Source organism: Scyliorhinus canicula, chromosome 1 (assembly GCF_902713615.1).
Source record: "Scyliorhinus canicula chromosome 1, sScyCan1.1, whole genome shotgun sequence".
Taxonomy (NCBI): Eukaryota; Metazoa; Chordata; class Chondrichthyes; order Carcharhiniformes; family Scyliorhinidae; genus Scyliorhinus; species Scyliorhinus canicula.
The window spans coordinates 23,223,948-23,247,871 of record NC_052146.1 but is presented as its reverse complement, the minus strand read 5'-3'; the positions used below and the strand labels follow the sequence as shown (position 1 = coordinate 23,247,871).

Below are 23,924 nucleotides of genomic sequence, written 5' to 3'. Positions count from 1 at the left end.
ACCTCACATTTATCCAAGTTATACTGAATCTGCCATTGATTTGCCCACTCCCCCAACCTGTCCAGATCATGCTGTAGGATCTTTGCATCCTCGTCACAGTTCACCCTCCCAACCAACTTGGTATCATCTGCAAACTTTGAGATGTTACATTTTGTTCCCTCATCCAAATCATTAATATATATTGTGAATAGCTGAGGTCCCAGCACTGATCCCTGTGGTACCCCACTATTTACTGCCTGCCAATTTGACAAGGACCCATTAATTCCTATTCTTTTTTTCCTCTCTGCCAACCAGTTTTTCTATCAACCTCAGTACCCGTCCCCCAATCCCATGCGCTTTAATCTTGCACAATAATCTCTTACGCGATACTTTGACAAACGCCTTCTGAAAGTCCAAATATACCACATTGACTGGCACCCCCTTGTCAACTTTACTAGTTACATCTTCAAAGAATTCCAACAGATTTGTCAAGCATGATTTTCCCTTCAAAAATCCATGCTGACTCTGACTGATCCTGCCACTGCTTTCTAAATGTTCCACAAAAGAGTCCTTGATAATGGATTCAAGAATTTTCCCCACTACCGATGTTAGGCTTCCTGGTCTATAATTCCCTGTTCTCTCCCTACATCCCTTTTTGAATATTGGAGTGACATTAACTACCCACAAATCTGCAGGGGCAGTTCCAGAGTCTATAGAATCCCGGAAGATGACCACCAATGCATCCACTATTTCCAGAGCCACCTCCTTAAGGGATGCAGATTATCAGGCCTTGGGGATTTATCCGCCTTCAATCCCATCAATTTTCCCAGCATCATTTCTCTACTCATATTGATCTCCCTCAGTTCTTCCCTCTCACTAACCTTTCATTCTCCAACATTTCTGATATCTGATTTGTGTCCTCTTTTGTGAAGACTGAACCAAAGTATGTATTCAATTGCTCAGCCATTTCTTTGTCCCTTATTATGCATTCCCAGGGCAGCATGGTGGTGCAGTGGTTAGCACTGGGACTACGGCGCTGAAGAGCCGGGTTCGAATCCCGGCCCTGGGTCACTGTCCGTGAGGAGTTTGCACATTCTCCCTGTGTCTGCGTGGGTTTCACCTCCACAACCCACAACCCAAAGATGTGCATGTTATGTGGATTGGTCATGCTAAATTGCCCATTAATTGGAAAAGAAAAATAATTGGCTACTCTAAATTTATTTTTAAAAAAGACATGAGGAGAATGTGCAAACTCTGTACGGACAGTGACCCAGGACCGCGATTTGAACCCGGGTCCCAGTGCTAACCACTGCGCCACATGCCACCCCCGGATGCTAAGATTCTTACCAAAGTGTTGCCACTTAGGTTGGAGCTGTGCCTTCCACACGTAGTTGGGGAGGATCAGACGGGGTTTGTAAAGGGTCTACAGTTGTCCTCGAATGTGCGGCGCTTGTTAAATGTGGTGTTCTCCCCATCAGAAGGGGGGGAGCAGGAGGTGGTGGTGGCACTGGATGCAGAGAAGGCGTTTGATTGAGTAGAGTGGAATTATTTGTTTGCGGTGTTGGAACAGTTTGGGTTGGGCCTAAGTTTGTGGAGTGGGAGGGCGGCACGGTGGCGCAGTGGTTATCACTACTGCCTCAGGACGCCAAGGCTCCGGGTTCAATTCCAGTCCTGGGTCAATGTCCATGTGGTGTTTGTACATTCTCCCAGTGTCTGCATGGGTCTCACCCCACAACCCAAAAAGATGTCCAGGGTAGATGGAATGTCCACCCTAAATTTCCCCTTAATTGGAAAAAAATAATTGGGTACTCTTCAATTTATTTTTTAAAGTTTTTGGCGTGGGTTAAATTATTGTGTAAGGAACTGAATGCGAGTGTTCACGAATGAGGTGAACTCGTGATATTTTCAGCTGCTTGGTCCCCCTTTTGTTTGCTCTGGTGATGGAGCCTTTGCCCATTGCACTGAGTCGCTCAGCTAAGTGGAGGGGGATAGTGATAGGGGGGGGGGGGGGGGGGGGGGGGGGGGGGGGTCCGTGAAGGAGCATAGGATGTCCCTGTATGCTGATTCCCTGTTGTATTTTCCATCCCGGGTTCCGTGGTGAGGGATACAATAGGGCTGCTTAAGCGAGTTGGGGCTTTTTCAGGAGACAAATTAAAACTGGAAAAGAGCGGGTGCTCTTTTGTCTCCCTACCAGGGGTGGTATAGACATAGAATTTACAGAGCAAAAGGAGGCCATTCAGCATCGAGTCTACACCAACCCCTGAAAGAGCACCCAACCTAAGCCCACACCTCCACCTTATCCCCGTAACCCAGCAACCCCACTTAACATTTGGACATTACCGGGCAATTTATCATGGCCAATCCACCTAACCTGCACATCTTTGGACTGTGGGAGGAAACCAGAGCACCCGGAGGAAACCCACGCACACACGGGGAGAACGTGCAGACTCCGCATAGACAGTGACGCAAACCAGGAATCTAACCCAGGTCCCTGGTGCTATGAATCTTTGAGGGGTTGCAGTTTTATGTGGCGACTTCTCACTTCAGGTATCTGGGGGTACAGGTGGCTCGGGATTGGGCTTGGCAACGTAAATTGAATTTTAAGAGCCTGGTAAGGCTGATTTGTTAAGGTGGGACAGTCACCCCTGTAATTGGCAGGCCAGGTAAAGATTTAATGTTTTGCCGTGGCTTTTATTCCAGTGTTTACCAGTCTTCTTACCGAAAGTGTTTTGTTGGAGGTGGAATGGTTGATTTTCTTGTTAGTCTGGGTAGATAAGGTAGGAGGATTCAGAAGGCGGTGCTTCAGAGAGGGAGACAGTCAGGAGTTTTGAGCTGTCGTATCTGATGTATTATCATTGGGCAGTGAACGGCGAGTAGGTGTGGGGTAGGGAGCCAGAGGCAATGTGTTTGAGGATGGAGGCAGGTTCATGTAGGGGGGTTGGGTTGCGGGCACTGGCAATGGCCCCGCTTCCGTTTCCCCCAGAGAAATATTTGTGTGTGAAACTGGGGTTAATACAGTTAAAGGTGGTACACAGGGCTCACCTGATGAGGTCAAGGATGAGCTGGTTATTTGAGGGGGTGGAGGGTATTTGTGAGCAGTGTGGGAGGGGTCCGGTCAACCATGTACATGTGTTCTGATCCTGCCCAAAGTTGGAGAAATGTTGGGATCTTTCTTCAGCACCATTTCAGCGACCTTGCACTTGGACTTGGAGCCCAGCCCCCTGGGGGTCATGATTGGGGTGTTGGACCTGCTGGAGTTGCAGATGGGGACAGGGGCGGATGTTTTAGTCTTCACCTCACTGATTGCTCGCATGGAGGGTTCTATTGGGGTGCAGGTCAGCCTCTCCGCCCAATGCCTCAGTATGGCTGGGGGACCTGATGGAGTTTCTGTATAGAAACATAGAAAGTAGAAGCAGGAGGCGGCCATTCGGCACTGCGAGCCTGCTCCAGCATTCATTATCATGTTGATCATTGAGTTCAATACCCTGATCCCACCTTCCCCCCATATCCCACAATCCCTTTAGCCCCAAGGAGCTATCTCTAATTCCTTCTTGAAATGACACAATGTTTGGGCCTCAACTACTTTCTGTGGTAGCGAATTGCACAGGTTTACTACTCTCTTGGTGAAGACATTTCTCCTTATTCAGTCCAATAAGGTTTACCCCTTATCATCAAACTATGACCCCTAGTCATAGACTCTTCACCATCGGGGACATTCTTTCTGAATCTATCCTTTCTAATCCTGTTAGAATTTTGTAAGTTTCTATGAGAGCCCCTCTCACTCTTCTAAACTCCAATTAATATAATACTAATCGATTTAGTCTCTCCTCACATGGCAGTCCTGCCATCCCAGGAATCAGTCTGGTAAAACTTCTTGTACTCGCTCCATAGCAAGAGCATCATTCCTCAGATCAGGGGCGGGATTCTCCGACCCCCCGCCGGGTCGGAGAATCGCTGGGGGTCGGCGTGAATCCCGCCCCTGCCGCCCTCCCAATTTTCCTGCCCCCCCAAAAATCAGCCTGGCATGAGTCGCGCGCCTGCCTCGGAGAATGGCGGGGTCCGGCACAACTCAATGGGCCCCAGGGCTGCCTGAATTCTCCGGCCCGCGAGGGGCCGAAGTCCCGCCCGTCTTTTGCCAGTCCCGCCGGCGTAAATTGGAGTAAGTCCTTACCGGCGGGACCTGGTGGCGCAGGCAGCCTCTGGATTCTTGGGGGGGGCGGGGGGATTTGGCCCCGGGAGGTGCCCCCCTGGTGACCTGGCCTGCGATCGGGGCCCACCAATCCGTGGGCGGGCCTGTGCCGTGGGGGCACTCTATTGTTCCGCGCCGGCGGCTGTAGCAGTCAGCCATTGCCGGTGCGGAAACAAAGTCCTCTGCGCATGTGCGGGGATGACGCCAACATGCGCTGGCGCTCCTGCGCATGCGCCAACTCGGGCCGGCCGGCGGAGGCCCTTCGGCGCCGGTTGGCGTGGCGCCAAGCCCCTTTCCCACCAGCCGGCGGGGCGCAAACCTAGCCCCTCCGCACCTTTGGGGTGGCCCAACGCCGGAGTGGTTCACGCCACTCCGTCCCGCCGAGACCCCCCGCCCCGCCAGGTAGGGGAGAATCCAGCCCAAGGACTCCAAAACTGCACACAATACTCCAGGTGTGGCCTCACCAATGCCTTATACAATTGCAGTAAAACATCTCTATTTCTATACTCAATTCCTCTCGCTATGAAGGCCAACATGCCATTTGTCTTCTTTACTGCCTGCTGTACCTGTGCGCTTACTTTTAGTGGCTGATGCATGAGGCCACCAAGGTATCCGTCTCTCTCAATTTCTCTCTCTCTCCCATTCAAATAATACTCTGCCTTCCTATTTTTGCTACTGAAGTGGATAACCTCACATTAATCCACATTATACTGCATCTGCCATGCATGTGCCCACTCACTCAGCCTGCCCAAATCTCCGCATCTCTGCATCCGCCTCACAGTTCACCCCATGTTCTTTAAATTCACATAGTAATCTGTTATATAGGGCAGCACGGTGGCACAGTGGTTAGCATTGCTGCCTACGGCGCTGAGGATCCGGGTTCGAATCCCGGCCCTGGGTCACTGCCCGTGTGGAGTTTGCACGTTCTCCCCGTGTCTGCGTGGGTTTCACCCCCACAACCCAAAGACGCAGGTTAGGTGGATTGGCCATGCTAAATTGCCCCTTAATTGGAAAAAATAATTGGCTACTTTAAAAAAATAAAAAATAAAAAAAGTAATCTGTTATATGAAGGTCCAAATAAATCACATCCACCGATTCTCCCTGGTCAGCTCTACTAGCTACATCTTCAAAGAATTCTAGTAGATTTGTCAAACATGATTTTCCTTGAGAAGGTATCTTGAGAAGGTGAAGTTCACTTTGAGGGGTTCCAGAAGAGATGGGGTCTGTTTATTCAGCACTTTAAAGAGTTGGTTGCCATCAGTTTCTGGGCGGAGGGGGGGGTATAATGGAAGCGGGTAGGGATGGCGGGGTTATTTTTCGAGTTATAGGTGGGTTGGTTGGGAGAGTGGGGAGGTTCTTTTGTTATTCTTTTTGCTTTGGGTCATTTTGTTTTATATATAAAATGTTAAAATCTTAAAAACTGACTGAATAACATTTTAAAAAAACAACAGGGGGTGGATTCTCTGATTTTGATGCTATGTCCCCACGCCTGTGTCGGAACGATGGCATTTTATGACAGAAAACAGCCACCGATCATCCGTTTGGCTGCGGGCTAGCAACAAGGCACCCGACTCTAGCTGTCGATATGGCCCGGAGAATTGTCAAGTCCCACGCATGCAGCATGGCGCCGGCTGCTGGCGGACCAGGCATGCAAAATAGTGCTCCGACTTTGGCCGGCTCGCGTGCCCCGGACCACACCCTCACAGTGCCCCCAGCCCATGAAAAAGAACACCCTGCCCGCTGGTCGGCCCTTCCCCAACTTTGGCGTCGCTGGACTGAGTTCCCGAAAAGAAAAACAGCATGAGAGACCCACTCCGTCGGGAACTCGGCCGGTTTGGGGCGGAGCATCAGGGGGGCGGGCCTCAGGCACTGTCCTGAGTCCGTCGATACGTTGTGTGGCATACTCCCCCAGTATGCCACTTTGGAGGGGGCGGAGCATCGAGAAAGCGGCATTGCCCCCAATTTGGTCGTAAATGGGGATTCTCTGGCCAATCGCCGAATGCAGTTTCGGCGTCGGCGACTGGAGAACCCAGCCCAGGATAAAATAAAGGATTAAAAGACTAGCAGAGCCAGAGTTCGTGTAAACGCAGCTGCTCCTGCGTTCACACCACGTGACCCCCAATATAAAGAATTTTAAAAATAGCAGTCTCCTCCCTCCCTCTCGTTTCCTTTTAAGTGAGGTTACCACAGGCTATGGAGTGCAAGTCAAACTCCTTCATTTGCAACAACAAAAATGAAAATAATTTTTTTTTAAATTTAGAGTTCCCAATTCTTTTTTTTCCAATTAAGGGGCAATTTAGTGTGGCCAATTCACCTACTCTGCACATCTATGGGTTGTGGGGGCGAAACCCACGCAGATACGGGGAGAATGTGCAAACTCCACACGGAACCAAGGCGTAAATAAAAGCAACTTCCATTTTCTCAAGCCAATAGAAGGTTATCTTTAACCTATTTTGTTCTTCCTATTCTCCTTTTGTTTTTAAAAAGTTGGTACTTTCAAAACAGTCCCAGCCACCACCTCAACTAATGGTTATCCTTGATGTCTAAACCTCGATAACCATTATGAATTTGTAAATACTGCTTTTGTCCAAATTACCCATTCGCCAATACTCACCTTTTCATTCCGGGGCATTTTATTGTTACTGTCATTACAGAGAGCAGTAAGCTGTCCAAACTGCTGTCCTCACACATCTATACATGTGCTCTTTTCCAGCAGTGGATAATCGAACAGCAGTCTGGAGCATGAAGTTTGCATGATTTTCCCTCTATCCACTCAGGACAATTGTAGCATCTCCAGTGTGGTTCAGGCTGAAATTAACTAATTGAGCACAGACCTGGAACCTTGAATCTTTACACTCTGTGGTGTTGTGCAACGCTGGATCAGATCTTTAATTATTGAGTCACAGTAGGGGGAAGGGATGCTTTAACTGCTGTAAGTCTGACAATTGTGACTAAATGTGAAGTAAATAACAGATTTATCAGTTTAAGTCCACAGTTTTTCTCTGTTAATGGGCATTAGGTGAGGCTTTGCACCTCTCTGCTAAGTGAATACTGCTTTTGTCCATATTACCCATTTGAGCATGTCTCTCACATTTTCATTCCAGGGGCATTTTATGGTCACTGTGTCTTCACAGAGAGCAGCAGGCTGTCCAGCCTGATAGCCTGCAGTACTATTTTAAGGCTTTCTGTTTAAACTTAGCCACTTCTGGTTTTAAATTGAGACTAAAGATTGTCAACTTCACTTTTGAATTGCATTTTCAACATTTTAAACCCCCTAGCTCACAAAGTGTATCATACACAGATATCATGATTGTTTGTCTTGGGGGACGGTCTGAGAGGCATTGAAGGCGGTGACTAGAGGGGAGTTGATTTCCGTCCGAACCCATAGGGAGAGGGGGGAGCAGAGGGAGAGGGAGAGACTGATAGGGGAGATGGTGCAGGTGGATAGGAGATATGCGGAGGCCCCAGAGGAGGGATTGCTGGGGGAGAGGCGTAGCCTTCAGGCCAGATTCGACCTATTGACTACCAGAAAGGCGGAAGCTCAGTGGAGGAAAGCACAGGGGGCGGTGTATGAATATGGGGAGAAGGCGAGCAGGGTGTTGGCACACCAGCTCCGAAAGCGGGACGCGGCCAGAGAGATTGGGGGAGTGACGGATAGAGCTGGGAAGGTGGTGTGGAGGGGGGTAGATGTTAATGGGGTCTTCAGGGACTTCTATGGGGAACTGTACCGGTTGGAGCCCCCGGTGGAAGGGGGTGGAATGGGGCGCTTCTTGGACAAGCTGCGATTTCCGAAGGTGGAGGAGGGGCAGGTGGAAGGACTGGGGGCGCTGATCGAGCTGGAGGAGTTGGTTAAAGGGATAGGGAGCATGCAGTCGGGGAAGGCGCCGGGGCCGGGTGGGTTTCCGGCGGAATTCTATAAAAGGTATGTGGACCTATTGGGCCCCCTGTTGGTCCGGACCTTTAACAAGGCAAGGGAGGGGGAGGCTTTGCCCCCAACTATGTCACGGGCGCTGATTTCCTTGATCCTGAAGCGGGACAAGGACCCTCTGCAGTGTGGGTCATATAGGCCGATTTCGCTGCTAAATGTCGACGCCAAGCTGCTGGCAAAGATCCTGGCCACAAGAATAGAGGATTGCGTGCCCGGGGTCATTCATGAGGACCAGACGGGGTTTGTGAAGGGAAGGCAGTTACGAAGGCTCCTCAACGTTATTATGATGCCGGCTGTGGAAGGGGAGGCAGAGATAGTGGTGGCATTAGATGCGGAGAAGGCCTTTGATAGGGTTGAGTGGGAGTATTTGTGGGAGGTGTTGGAGAGGTTTGGGTTTGGGGAGGGGTTTATCCGGTGGTTGAGGCTGCTCTACGAGGCCCCGATGGCGAGTGTAGCCACGAATAGGAGGTCGTCGGAGTACTTTCGGCTGTACCGGGGGACGAGACAGGGGTGTCCCCTGTCCCCCTTGCTCTTTGCGTTGGCAATTGAGCCCCTGGCCATGGCATTGAGGGAGTCGGGGAACTGGAGGGGCCTGGTGCGGGGTGGGGAGGAGCATTGAGTGTAGCTTTATGCGGACGACCTGTTGCTGTATGTGGCGGACCCGGTGGGGGGGATGCCGGAGGTGATGAGGATTCTTAGTGAATTCGGGGGTTTCTCTGGGTATAAGCCGAACCTGGGCAAGAGTGAGTTGTTTGTGGTGCATCCAGGGGATCAAGAGGAGGGGATTGGTAGGCTCCCACTGAAGCAGGCTGGGAAGAGCTTCAGGTATCTAGGAGTCCCGGTGGCTAGGAGCTGGGGGGCCCTGCACAAGCTCAACCTCACAAGGTTGGTGGAGCAGATGGAGGAGGAGTTCAACGGTGGGATGTGTTACCGCTGTCACTGGCAGGGAGGGTGCAGTCCGTCAAGATGACGGTGCTCCAGAGGTTTTTGTTCATGTTCCAGTGCCTCCCCATCCTTATCCTGAAGGCCTTTTTTAGGAGGGTCAACAGGAGTATTACGGGATTTGTTTGGGCGCATGGGACTCCGAGGGTGAGAAGAGTGTGTGGGCACGAGCCTGGAGGTGCTGGTAACGGCGCCGTTGCCGCTCCCTCCAATGAGGTCTACCACGAGCCCGGTGGTGGCGGCTACCCTCAAAATTTGGGGTCAATGGAGACGGCATAGGGGAGAAGTGGGGGGCTCGATGGAGGCCCCGATACGGGGGAATCATCGGTTTGTCCCAGGGAGCAATGATGGCGGATTCCTGGGCTGGCACAGGGCAGGGGTTAGGAGGCTGAGGGACCTGTTTGTGGAGGGGAGGTTCGCGAGCTTGGGGGAGTTAGAGGGGAAGTTTGGGCTCCCCCCGGGGAACATGTTTCAGTACATGCAGGTGAGGGCGTTTGCCAGGCGGCAGGTGGAGGGGTTCCCCTTGCTGCCCCCACGAGGGGTGCGGGATCGGTTGCTCTCGGGGGTGTGGGTTGGAGGAGGGAGGATTTCGGACACATACCGGGTAATGCAGGAGGTTGACGAGGCCTCGGTGGAGGAACTAAGGGGAAATGGGAAGAGGAGCTGGGTGAGATTGAGGAGGGGATGTGGGCGGATGCCCTGGAGAGAGTGAATTCCTCCTCTTCCTGTGCGAGGCTTAGCCTCATACAGTTCAAGGTGCTGCATAGGGCCCACATGACTGGGACGAGGATGAGTAGGTTTTTCGGGGGCGAGGACAGGTGTGCTAGGTGCTTGGGGAGCCCAGCGAACCACGCCCATATGTTTTGGGCGTGCCCAGCACTGGGGGAGTTTTGGAAGTGGGTAGCAAGGACGGTGTCGAGGGTGGTGGGATCCAGGGTCAAGCCAGGCTGGGGACTCGCAATCTTTGGGGTTGCAATGGAGCCGGGAGTGCAGGAGGCGAAACAGGCCAGTGTCCTGGCCTTTGCGTCCCTAGTAGCCCGGCAGAGGATCTTGCTCCAATGGAAGGATGCGAGGCCCCCAAGCGTGGAGGCCTAGATCAATGATATGGCGGTGTTCATTAAATTGGAGAAGGTGAAATTTGCCCTGAGGGGATCAGTACAGGGGTTCTTTAGGCGATGGCAGCCTTTCCTGGACTTCCTGGCGGAACGGTAGGGAAATAGGCCGGCAGCAGCAGGAATCCGGCGGGGTAGGGGGGGGGGGGGGGGGGGGGGGTTTGGATCGGGGGGGAGGGAAAACTGTGTACATGGGTTTGTGGGATGTGGCGGGTGTTATCTCTTTCCCTTTTGTTGTTTGGGTGCTCTTTTGTTTTGTTCTTTTGTTTGCAGTTGCTTTTGAAGTTGGGTGGGTGTTGTTCTTGGGTTTTTACTGCGGTTGTTTTGTTAATATTGTTGTGATGTTTGTATTTTGTAAAAATCTTAATAAAAATTATTTTTTTAAAAAATGATTGTTTGTCTTGATTTCAGGGTTATAATGTCTTTTCCTTCCATAATCATTTCCACGAAGTCCCCAGATTCCTCCTGGGTGCATTTCCATTAAGGCAGCATGGTAGCACAGTGGTTAGCACTGTTACTTCACAGCTCCAGGGACTCGGGTTTGATTCCCGGCTTGGGTCACTGTCTGTGTGGAGTCTGCACGTTCTCCCCGTGTCTGCGTGGGTTTCCTCCGGGTGCTCCGGTTTCCTCCCACAAGTCCCGAAAGACATGCTGTTAGGTGAATTGGACATTCTGAATTTTCCCTCCGTGTACCCGAACAGACGCCGGAATGTGGCGACTGGGGGCGTTTCACAGTAACTTCATTGCAGTGTTAATGTAAGCCTACTTGTGACAATAAAGATTATTATTAAAACCATCTGGGACATTATGAGCTAGCACACTGCAATCAGGATTTTACTGTTTGCCAGCTACAATATTTGATCACGTACAGGATAGCAGATCAAGGGAAGAAGACTATAAACCCATAGGGGTAGTTTCAGGTGGGGCATAAAGCTTTGCATCATTGAGAGGTGGCTGAATGTTTGGACTAGTATACCAAAGGTGATCATAGAGCCAAATACTTCAAATCTCTTCAAGGTCAGATTGGACAAGTATCCAATAGAAAATGGCACAACATAATACAGTACTGACATAACAAAAGGCAACAGGACACTGGATTAAATAGACCTGAGGAGTTGGGTGTGTAAGGTTGTTTTGGGCAGTAACACAAATGGCTCAAGAGAAAATCAACAGCCTCCTTGGGCAGTTAAAATAGCAAAATGTAATACTAATTCTGATTTTGAACACATCTATTCCAAACCCCAGTGTGGTTTCAGAGCTAGAAGATCTACAACTGGCATGATCTTCTTCGGCCTACAACTGCAAGATAAAGGAGCTACTATATATTGCCTTCATCAATCTCACCAAGGCATTCACCATATCTGCAGAGGGTGTGCATTTGCAGACCAAGACTGATGGAAAGCTGTTAAATCTTGCTTACCTGAGATCCAAGACCAGCCTCATCAGAGCGCTACTCTCTGCTGACGAAGCCACACATTAACGTTCCATCCTGAGCTTCAGCAGTTTGATTTGACCATCAGTATTAGGAAGACAACTGCCATGGTCCAGGTTGCTGCCATTCCACCATCTATCAGCATTGACAGCATGACATTAGAGACTGTTGAGAGCCTCACATATATAGGTTACACAATCACTAGCAATCTGCACCTCAATGCTTCAATCAACACATGCATTGCAAAGGCTGCAGTTGTTTTTTTCAAGCTGAATAAGGAGTGTGGAGCAACAGCAATCTGACTGAGAACACCAAACTGCGAGGTCACCAAGCCTATGCCCTTGGCACACTCCTCTACTGTGGTGCGTTCTGGACAACATATGCCAGGCAGGAGAAAAGCCTTCACTATCTGAGGGGGATCCTTGGTATCTTGGGGTGGAATGGTGGCACAATGGTTAGCACTGCTGCCTCACAGCATCAGGGACCTGGCTTCAATCCCGGCCTTAGGTGACTGTATGTATGGAGTTTGCACTCTCTCCAACCATGCTGTTACCCCCGGTGCCGATGCCGACCACCACTCCAGCAAAATTCCCCGCCGTGCAATCAGAGAGGCGAAGGCCATGACATCGGCCTTCCTCCTCTCCATGAGCTCTGGCTTCTCTGAGACCCCAAATATCGTCACCAAAGGGTCCGGATCCACCTCCTCCTCCAAAATCCTGGCTAAGACTGCGAACACTCCCGCCCAGAATCTTCCCAATTTTTCACAACCCCAAAACATGTGGGCATGATTCGCTGGCCCCCGCCCACACCACTCATTTGCTACCCCCTGAAAGAACTCACTCATTCTCGCCCGAGTCATATGCACCCTGTGCACCACCTTGAACCGTATCAGGCTCATCCTTGCACAAGAGGAGGTCCCTTTTACCCTTCACAGTGCCTCACTCCATCCTCCCCAGTTGATCTCCATTCCCAACTCTGCTTCCCATTTCTCCTTGATCTTCACCACCCACTTGCCTCCCTGCTCCCCCCAGCCACTTATATATCCCATTTCGTCCCTTCCCTCCCACATCCGGAAGCAGCAGTAGCTCCAGCAGGGTGTATCCCGGCAATCTAGGGAACCCCCTCCAGACCTTTCGTACAAAGTCTCTAACCTGCAGATACCTAAACTCACTACCCCTCGGCAGCTCTACCCTCTCCCTTAGCTCCCCCAGACTTGCGAATCCTTCCTCCAAATACAAATCCCTCAACTTGACCAGCCCCACTTCCCTCCAGTTCCTGTATGCACTATCCATCCCCCCCGGCTCAAACCCATAATTCCCGCACAGCGGCGTTAGCACCGACATCCCTTCCACCCTAAAACTTTAACACACAGTTGATCCCACAGCACAAAGCACCATCTTGCGAGACAGACAGAATGTTGCCACTGCATTATTTGCTTTTATCTTCTGTGATACTACCAAAGAAGAATATCACCTTATGGTCTCTGAGCCTGGAGATTTCCTCTGTTTCTATCCATCCATACTATCTTCCACGTGAATTCACTTCAGCCATCATCACAGAGTTCTACATCCCACCCCAGGCAGAAGTGAAGAAGGAGCTGGACAAACTGTACACAGTTATAAACAACTAAGAAACAGAACACTGGAGGCCTTGTTCATTGGGGCTGGGGACTTCAACAAGACCAATCTAAAGAGTGTACTGCAAAAATTCCACCAGCACATCTCCTGTCCCACCAGAACACTCTTGACCACTGCTACTCAAATATCAAGGGCGCTTACCGTTCCTTCCCCCGACCGCACTTTGGGAAGTCAGACCATAAGACTGTGCTCCTTCTCCCGGCATACAAGCAGAAACTCAAGCGGGAGAATCCGGCTAAGAAGGTTGTGCAGTGCTGGTCTGAGGAGACAGAAGAGCACCTATGTGACTGCTTAGAGACAGTGGACTGGTCCATATTTAAGAACTCAGCGACAAACATAAATGAGTATGCCACCACCGTCACACACTTCATCAGCAAATGTGTGGACGACTGTGTGCCAAAGAAAGCAGTACGCACGTTCCCCAACCGGAAACCATGGCTCAATCGCGAGATTGACTCCCTCCTGAAGGACAGGTCTGAGGCGTTCAAGTCAGGTGACCCTGACCTATTAAAGAAATCCAGGTACGACCTCCGCAAAGCCATCCGAGATGCCAAGAGAAAATATCAGGCCAAGCTAGAGTCACAGACTAGCGTTACAGACTCTCAGCGGGCGCGGCAAGGCCTAAACAATATAACGGGCTACAAAGTGAAGTCGAGCAGTATCTCTGGCAGCAGCGCACCCCTCCCAGATGAACTCAATGCATTCTAAGTTTGGTTCGAGGAGGAAACCATCGATCCACTATCGAGTGCCTCAGCAGCCCATAATTCACCCATACCCACCATCACAGCTTCTGAAGTCAGATTGGCTTTCCTGAAAGTGAACCCTCGGAAGGCGACGGGTCTGGACGGGATCCCTGGTCATGCACTAAGAGCCTGCACGGACCAGCTGTTAGATTTGTTCGCGGACATCTTTAACCTGTCCCTACTCCGCTCCGAAGTCCCCATGTTGCTATATTTATCTGGTTATAAATACAGCAGTCAATATGGTCGCCTTCCTTAATCCTAATTATGTTTGCTCTAGAGTCGCCAGGTATTTTTCGATACCGCCACGAGGTTCAAACGCGAATACTGATCAAAGACTCGATACACCAGTTAGTTAGTTCAAAGTCAATACTATTTATTTACACACGCAGCAATATCTACTCATGCACAAAATACTACAAACTAAGCTATCTCTAACACTAACGCCTATACTTAACTTCGGGTGCCCACTCAGTCAGAGGAACAATGGCCGTTGTTCGGATCTGAGGCTGTTGGGTACGGAGAGGTAACAGGAGAACAGCTAAGGTCGTCCATCTGATGGCGAGCGTTGACCTTGGACTGACTTGCTTCTGGTGCAGCTGGTGGACGGGTCTCTCCGCTTCGAGAGCCGAGTCCAAGAGAGCGATTCTCTCTCCTGGGGCTTCTTCTTATACCTGAAGGGGCTTCGCGTGCTTTTGGGCGGGCCTTGAACTTGGCCCCAATCAATTGGGCCGTATCTTGATCGCTCGTATTGATCTTGACCAATATGTCCTAGGTGGCCATTGGCTTTGCTTTGTTTGTGTCTTTCTGGCGCCGGGATGTCTGAAATAGTTTCGGTTACTTGAGTGTCATTCCTTTGTTCCCGGAGATGGCCCAACCAATATGTTAATTGACCTACAGTTTCAGTCTCGTCTGGGAGTTGCCTTCTCAATACGCATCCAGGCTCTGTGCCTGCTTGCTTTCCTAACATTGTCCATATTTCCCTACAGCTATTGCAATCATCCATTTTGTATTCTGGAAGTGGCCATCCCAGATGGCTACACCCACTTGCTTCAAGAAGACCACCATCATACTGGTGCCAAAGGAAAACCAGGGAACGTGCCTCAATGACTAACGCCCGGTGGCTCTGAATTCAGTCACAATAAAGTACTTTGAGAGGTTGGTCATGAAGCGCATCTCCTCCATACTCCCAGAACGCCTAGATCCACTGCAATTCGCATACCGCCGCAACCGGTCCACAGCAGACACCATCTCCCTGGCCCTACACTCATCCCTAGAGCAGCTCGACAACAAGGGCTCCTACATCAGACTCCTATTTATTGACTACAGCTCCGCCTTCAACGCCATAATCCCAGCCAAGCTCATATCAAAGCTCCAAAATCTAGGACTTGGCTCCTCACTCTGCAACTGGATCCTCGACTTTCTGACCGATAGACCACAATCAGTAAGAATAAACAACACCTCCTCCACAATACTACTCAATACAGGGGCCCTGCAAGGCTGCGTACTTAGCCCCCTACTCTACTCCCTGTACAGACGACTGCGTGGCAAAATTTGGTTCCAACTCCATCATCAAGTTTGCTGACGATACGACCATAGTGGGCCAGATCTCGAATAACGATGAGTCAGAATACAGGAGGGAAATTGAGAACCTAGTGGAGTGGTGCAGCGACAACAATCTATCCCTCAATGCCAGCAAAACTAAAGAGCTGGTCATTGACTTCAGGAAGCAAAGTACTGTACACACCCCTGTCAGCATCAACGGGGCCGTGGTGGAGGTGAGTAGCAGTTTCAAATTGCTAGGGGTACACATCTCCAAAATTCTGTCCTGGTCCACCCACATCGACGCTGTGCTGTTCCTTGTGTCTTAATAAAGCTTGTAGTCTTAAAGTTGAAGTAGATGCTTTATTGTGAGTTCGTTCTCTCTTCAGTGCTTAACTTAAAGTTACTTCTGTGCTGCTAGTCTGTCTTGCTACCAGCTCCCGTTCCTCTGAAATGTGTCCTGACTTCATGTTCGTGTGTATTTATATCTCTCCCATGATCCCTCTCGTGCTTGTTCAGTTGTATTGCATCTACACAGATGTACAATCACCACATCCCCCCTTTTTTCTTTAAATATTTTCTGTACATTGTTGAAGAAAATTGTACAAAACAGTTAGATTACGTATGATATGTGTATCTATACAAGTGATGATGATATTGGATATTTTACAAAGCCAATTAATATTTATGAGTCCAATCTTAATAAAATCATTTATGAGTCCAAACTTGATGAATTTGTTTGTTGAGTTTTTTCTTTTTCGTTGTTGACGTGGTGATATTGATATTGCAACTCCGTTGTGAGTGGTGTCGGTGTTTTTGTTTTCTAAGTAACCAATAAGTCATCCCAAGGTGTTTGAATGGTCGAACCACTGATGTTGACTGACATGGACTTTGTTCTGTGCTTGTGGTATCGATTTAGTGTGTCATCTGCCTTGAAAGCTGGTGTGCTTGCTTGTTCTGGAGCATATGTGAATTTGTGAGATTCGTTGTCATGCCAATGGCATGTTTGTAGTCTTGTCATTGTTTTGCAGTGTGCTGTGGCATTGTCCTTCATGTGCAGAGTTGTACAGGTCATTGTTTCATTGTTGTTGTTTCTGTCGTTTATGTCTTTGTTGTTTTCGTTGTCATTCTTAGAACATAGAACATAGAACATAGAACATACAGCACAGAACAGGCCCTTCGGCCCTCAATGTTGTGCCGAGCAATGATCACCCTACTTAAACCCACGTAACCCGTAACCCAACAATCCCCCCATTAACCTTACACTACGGGCAATTTAGCATGGCCAATCCACCTAACCCGCACATCTTTGGACTGTGGGAGGAAACCGGAGCACCCGGAGGAAACCCACGCACACACAGGGAGGACGTGCAGACTCCACACAGACAGTGACCCAGAATCGAACCTGGGACCCTGGAGCTGTGAAGCATTGATGCTAACCACCATGCTACCGTGAGGCCCCTTGTTGCTGTTTTTGTCATTTCTGTCTTAGTTTTCTTCATTGTCGTTCTTGTTGCTGTTTTTGTCATTTCTGTCTTTGTTGTTTTCGTTGTCGTTCTTGTTGCTTCTGTTTTTGTTGTTTTTGTTGTTGTTCTTGTCGTGCTTGTTGTTGTCTTTGTTATGCTTCTTGTTGTTTTTGTTGTTCTTCTTGTAGTTTTTGTTGTTGTGCTTGTAGTTTTTGTTGTTGCTGTTGTTGTTCTTGTTTCTGCAGTGCTTCTTGCGATTTTTGTTGTTCTTATTGCGCTTCATGTTGCTTTTGTTCTTGCTGTTGTTGTTATTGTTTCTGCTGTGCTTCTTGTGGTTTTTGTTTTTCTTGTTGTGCTCAATGAGTGTCCCATGTGGATAATGTGAGTCATTGTCACAGTTATTGGTGCAAGTGTCCTTTGTGGTATCTGTTACATTGAACATTTCGTCTAGAGAATGGTGAGAATGATCTGATGTTGCATTGATGTTGGTGACATCAGTCATTTGTGGTGGATTTGATTCCTCTTCTTTGCTTCCTTTGTACTCCTCTTCTGGAGTCATTTGTGGTGGATTTGATTCCTCTTCTTTGCTTTCTTGGTGCTCCTCTTCTGGAGTCAAAATATTCACGATTTCATTCTCTTGTGGGTCTTGGTGCTCCTCTTCTGGAGTCAAAATTTTCACGATTTCTATTGACATGGTCTCTCTGGACTCATGAGTAGCCCTACTCTGTGCTTCTGTACAGACGAGCTGAGATCTGTCAGTCTCGCTGTGATCCTGCACCTCCTGTATGTCGAGTGTGATCACATTGTCACTGTTTTTACATGCAGTGGGCAGATTTACATTGTCTTCTTGATTATGTGAGCTTGGTAGACTTTCATAGTCTGCTTGTGGTTGCTCAGATACGGTGGGTTGACCTTCATGGTCTTGTTCATGCATGGTGTTCGCTATGAAGTGTTTGCTTGCTTCCATTTTGGAGTCTTTCAACGAGTTGTCTGTGGAGGCTTGTGTCACTCTCTTTGTGGAGGCTTGCGTCGCTCTCTTTGTGGAGTCTTTCATCGCTCGCTCAATGGAGTCCTTCATCACTCTCTCTGTGGAGCCTGTCATTGCTCTCTCTGTGGAGTCTTTCTGTGCTCTCTGTGTGGCATCGTCTTCGTCTTGGGTATTGCTATCATCCAATGTATCGACAATCTGCCATGGCACCATGGCATTGGATTCATCTACCATGAGTAGAGTCGTGTTGAGCTTTGCGACCATGTTGCTGATGCTGTGATCAGCATATCTGAATAATTCAGCCAACTCAGCCATGTCTGAGTAGTATTGTTCAAAAAACGAATCATCTTTTTTTGTTTCGGATTTAGTATCGTTCTCTTCACTTTGGGTGCTGCAGACAGCTTGTTCCAGGGTGTTGTGAGAGTTATTTTCAACTGCTGGTGTAAGTTCAGGCTTTGTTCTGTCTTTTGAAGTAAGAAAATTGGGTTTTACAGCTTTAAGTTTCTTGTTTTCAATTTTCAGATATTTCCCTTTTAAGTGGGCATGGTCCAGGTCCTCTGACATCATGACGCTTGTGACGTCATGCGTAGGAATCGATTGTGCATGCGCAAATTGATCTTCCTTTACTGTGCGGTTTTTTGTCTCTGAGCATACAGTACTGTTCAGATTCCATACAGTGCTCTTCACATTTTTTTAGTATTGCTTCTAATTTGGTGTTGTCTTCACCTTTCAAGTGTTTAAAGCAATTATAGATTTCTCTAGCTTCATGTCCTGCGATGAGCAGTGCTATTTTCATTTCTTCTGAGGCTGCTTTTAAATCATTAGCTATGATATATATATCGAACATTTGTTTAAATATTTTCCATTCGTTAGTTAAATTACCGGTTGTGTTCAGCTAAGGTGGGGTTCCAATCAATATCATCGAATTAGCGAAGTCTTCCCACGTCGAATGTCCGGTAGGAGTTTCCCCTGCCATTTTGGTCTTTCTGTGTCTGCAGCTTGTGTAATCTTATAGTAAGCATTCTGAAGCCAGTTCTGCTACCATGTGTTATTCCTTGTGTCTTAATAAAGCTCGTAGTCTTAAAGTTGAAGTAGATGCTTTATTGTGAGTTTGTTCTCTCTTCAGTGCTTAACTTAAAGTTACTTCTGTGCTGCTAGTCTGTCTTGCTACCAGCTCCCGTTCCTGTGAAGTGTGTCCTGACTTCCTGTTCGTGTGTATTTATATCTCTCCTGTGCTCCCTCTAGTGCTTGCTCAGTTGTATTGCATCTACACAGATGCACAATCACCACAGACGCTACCACAAAGAAAGCGCAACAGCGCCTATACTCCCTCAGGAAAAGAAGGAAATTCGGCATGTCCACATTAACGCTTACCAACTTTTCTCCCTGCTGGCTGGTTTAAGGTGGCCAGTGAACGGGAATGAGATGGGGGGAGGGGCTGCGCCCATCGGAGCCTGGTAGAACAGGTTTCGGTGTGTCTAACCAGGGTGAAATGTTGGGGGAAGGAACCATACTTTTCACTGTACTTCGGTACATGTGACAATAAATCAATCAATCAATCAATCACTCCTACTCATTTTTACAGATGCACCATAGAAAGCATCCTATCTGGCTGCATCACAGCCTGGTATGGCAACTGCTCAGCCCAAGACAGTAAGAAACTACAGAGTCGTGAACACAGCCCATTATTGACTCTGTCTACACATCAGGCTGCCTTGGGAAAGTGGGCAGCATAAACAAAGACCCCTCCCATTAGGGATATTCTCTGTTCCAGCCTCTTCCTTCAGGCAGAAGATACAAAAGTCTGAGAACACGCACTAACAGATTCAAAAGTAGCTTCTTACCATTCTCCTGAATGACCTTCTTATGAACTGAACTGATCTCTCCACACATCTTATCGACTGAATAGTACTATACTCTGTACGCTTCACCTGCTGTCTGTGTCTATGTATTTACATTGTGTATTTATCATATGTCCTATGTTATTTCATGTATGGAACGATCAGTCTGGACTGTATGCAGTACAATACTTTTCACTGTACCTCGGTACACATGACAATAAATCTGAATCTAAAAAAAATCTAAAAATCTAATTAAAGCAGTTTTTTAAAAAATGAAAATGTATATTTGGAAATACTCCTGTGAAGCACCTTTTGACTACATTAAAGGTGCTACATAAATGTAAATTGCTTGTTCTGTCAGTTACCCCTGACAAGCTTCAGGAGAGTCCATGTTCCTCTGTTACTGCTACTGCCTCTGGGGCAGCACGATGACTCTATAGTTATAATAATGATCTTTATTAGTGTCACAAGTGGGGCAGCACAATGGTGCAGTGGTTAGCACTGCTACCTAATGGCTGGCATGTGGCACAGTGGTTAGCACTGGGACTGTGGCGCTGAGGACCCGGGTTCGGATCCCGGCCCTGGGTCACTGTCCGTATGGAATTTGCACATTCTCCCCATATCTGCGTGGATTCACCCCCTCAACCTAAAGATGTGCAGGTTAGGTGGGTTGGCCACGCTAAATTGCCCCTTAAATGGAAAAAAAAAAATAATTGGGTACTCTAAATTTATGGGGAAAAAAAGCACTGCTACCTCACGGTGCCGAGGTCCCAGGTTCGATCCCAGCTCTGGGTCACTGCCCGTGTGGAGTTTACACATTCTCCCCATGTTTGCGTGGGTTTTGCCCCCACAATCCAAAAATGTGCAGGGTTGGTGGATTGGTCACGCTAAATTGCCCCTTAATTTAAAATATGAACACTGCGATGAAGTTACTGTGAAAATACTCTAGTCGCCAAACTCCAGCACCTGTCCGGGTACACGGTGGGAGAATTCAGAATGTCCAATTCACCAAACAAGCACGTCTTTCGGGACTTGTGGGAGGAAACCGGAGGACCCGGGGGAAACCAACACAGACATGGGGATGACGTGCACGGTTGGGTGGGGGGGGGGGGGTGGGGGGGGGGGGTGGGTGGGGGGGGGGGGTGGGTGGGGGGGGGGTGGGGTGGGGGGGGGGGGTGGGGGGTGGGGGGGGGGGGGGGGGGTGGGGGGGGGTGGGGGGGGGGGTGGGGGGGGGTGGGGGGGGTGGGGGGGGGGGTGGGGGGGGGGTGGGGGGGGTGGGGGGGGGGTGGGGGGGGGGGGGGGGGGGGTGGGGGGGGTGGGGGGGGTGGGGGGTGGGGGGGTGGGGGGGGGTGGGGGGGTGGGGGGGGTGGGGGGGGTGGGGGGGTGGGGGGGGGTGGGGGGGGGGTGGAGGGGGGGTGGGGGGGGGTGGGGGGGGGGTGGAGGGGGGGTGGGGGGGGGTGGGGGGGGTGGAGGGGGGTGGAGGGGGGTGGAGGGGGGGTGGAGGGGGGGTGGAGGGGGGGTGGAGGGGGGGTGGGGGGGGGTGGGGGAGGGGGGGGGTGGAGGGGGTGGGGGGGGGTGTGTGGGGGGTGGGGGGTGGAGGGGGTGGGGGTGGGGGAGAGGCGGAATCAGCCATGATCATAATGGATGGCAAAGCAGGCTTGAAGGGCCGAATGGCCTCTTCCTGCTTCATTTTCTATGTTTCTATGCATATGATTCTTATTTTAAAGAATACAATGAAATTTCCTCAATGTTTATATACTAAGTAAAAACAAAAAGGTCTCAACTTTAAAAAAAAAAATTTTAATTCAAATTTTTACATTTTAACAATCACACAACACAACATTTCCAACAGACACAGCGCTGAAAAAGGTCTGAAAACTTATCTTTGTGACGAACAGCTTTTCAACTATTAGCTGTCTAGTAAACCTTGGTTGAGTATCTGCCAGGCCCCCTGTTTTACCAACCATTTGAGGAGAACAAAACTGGATGTGACGCAGTGTTCTAAATGAGGTTTGTACAAGGACAGTTTGGTACTCATTTTCTATTTATATGCCCTGGGAATTTAACCAAACACACCCCAATTGCTTTTGCAGCACTGACCATGAACCTTCAGGAGATTCTTGTAGCAGTCTTAATTTTGCTCAAATGCCTTCCGTACACAATCCTACAGTACAAATTGGGGACCCTACTAGACCGTGTCAGTCTACTATTTGCTAGCTAAATACTGTATAACTATCTATGGATGGTCAAAGATCTTTTTCTATTAGAATGTTTAACATTTGAATAAGCACGTTTGGCATACTACGGAGATGGACAGACTAAAGAAGGCCCCAGGTTCCCTCTCTAATGCTGAGTTAACAGTCCACCAGTGCAATGGATGCTAAAATGTACATCAGTGTTGTGAGTAAGGAAGGAGAAATTCAGCCAAGATTCCCACACCTGATTGTTATCCAAATTGATATTGTAAAGTACTTGTACATGAACATTGGATCAGGAAAGGATTGGTTTCACCTGCGAAGTGGCTACAAGGTCAATGAGCTTGCTGACACCCACCGTCAGAGCTGACCCATGAACTATGACCAATTCAGTGAGGTACCAGACAAATCCAAACGGCAGCTGGTGCCTTCAAAGAAAACGAGGGACAAAATTGAGAAGAAGGAAAAGAAAGCTCCCATTTATCTTCTGACAATTGTGAGTTGGCTCTTCATGATCTTTTCTAATAGGTTTTTTTGAGAGGTAATTAAACAAAGAAAACCTACCCTGCCCCCACTCAATTTGACATTCCTGTTTAAGTACACAAGCCATTCAAAACATCCTCTTAGGTCTGAAAGCATTGGTAACGAGATGCAATTAATTACAAGAATTTCTTCTCATTTGCAGCACAGTAATGTGTAGTGACAGGTTTGCTGTTGATGAGTTGACCAAATAGTTTGATGATTTATTTAGCAGGTAACACAGACCATGGTTTAGTGAAGATAAGAGAATACGTTGTAAATATCAACAAGTTACTTGCCCAGTTAACAAACCATTGTTAGGACGGCACATGGTGCAGTGGTTAGCACTGCTGCCTTTGGTACTGAGAACCCAGGTTCGAATCCTGGCCCTGGGCCACTGCCCGTGTGGACTTTGCACATTCTCCCCATGTCTGCGTGGGTTTCACCCCCACAACCCAAAGATGTGCAGGTTAGGTGGATTGGTCATGCTAAATTGCCCTTGGATTGGAAAAATGAATAATTACTCTAAATTTATTTAAAAAAAACTTTTGTCAAATAATTTTGAAGTGCCCAGTTATTTTTCAGTTAGCAAACTTTAGCAGAATTTCTTCTGATTAAAACAAAATGGTCCCCACATGCTATATGAATAGAAGTGTCTGCATTGTTGTGAGTTGTGACGAACAGAGCCATTAGGGGAGCTATGGAAAGGTTCTAAACTTTGCCTACTGCAGACTGCACAGTGGTTAGCACTGCTGCCTTATGGCACTGAGGACCCCAGTTAGGTCCGGGCCCCAGGTCACTGTCCATGTGGAGTTTGCACATTCTCCCCATGTTTGCATGGGTCTCACCCCCCACCCCCACCAAGCCAAATAGGAGCAGGGTAGGTGGATTGGCCATATCTTATTAAAACAGTAAAAATATGTACAAGGCCAAACGGTACAAACACTAAATTTGCGTTGGAGAAACAGGGTACCCTCCCCCTAGGTACCATACACGTATTATGGAAACAGTTCAGAACACAGTTTTACAAAAAAACAAACGGTACAAGCACTAAACTTTGCGAAATCGCCCCTTAATTGGATAAAAAATAATTGGGTACTTTCAATTTTTTTAAACTCTGCCTTCTGTATTCTTAGATTGGGAGCTCAATGCGTCTTAAAATCACGCTGAATTATTCACATGTTAGTACAACAATTGACTGCATCTTTAACGACTTTTGACTTGCATTTTCAGCGCTATTGCCCTGTATGTGAAAATTATCAGCACGATCGGCGTTAAGGCCAGTGCATCCCCCAAAGGTTGCTTGGATTGGCACCCACCCATCAAAAGATGTCAGCTCCTTGTCACAACAACTGGTTCCCGTCAATAACATCACCTGCTGTTTAAACAGCAGCTTCAAAGACATTCTCTACAC

At 48.6% G+C, this 23,924-nt stretch overlaps 1 long non-coding RNA gene across 1 annotated transcript in view; it reads left to right on the top strand.

The window, feature by feature from the left end:
* The window catches only part of LOC119979714, a 248,169-nt gene extending 240,704 nt beyond the window's left edge, over nucleotides 1-7,465 (top strand). The window contains exon 3 of the long non-coding RNA XR_005463772.1: nucleotides 6,882-7,465. This is a non-coding gene — a long non-coding RNA (uncharacterized LOC119979714). The remainder of the gene's footprint in view (nucleotides 1-6,881) is intronic.
* Nucleotides 7,466-23,924: the final 16,459 nt, after the last annotated feature.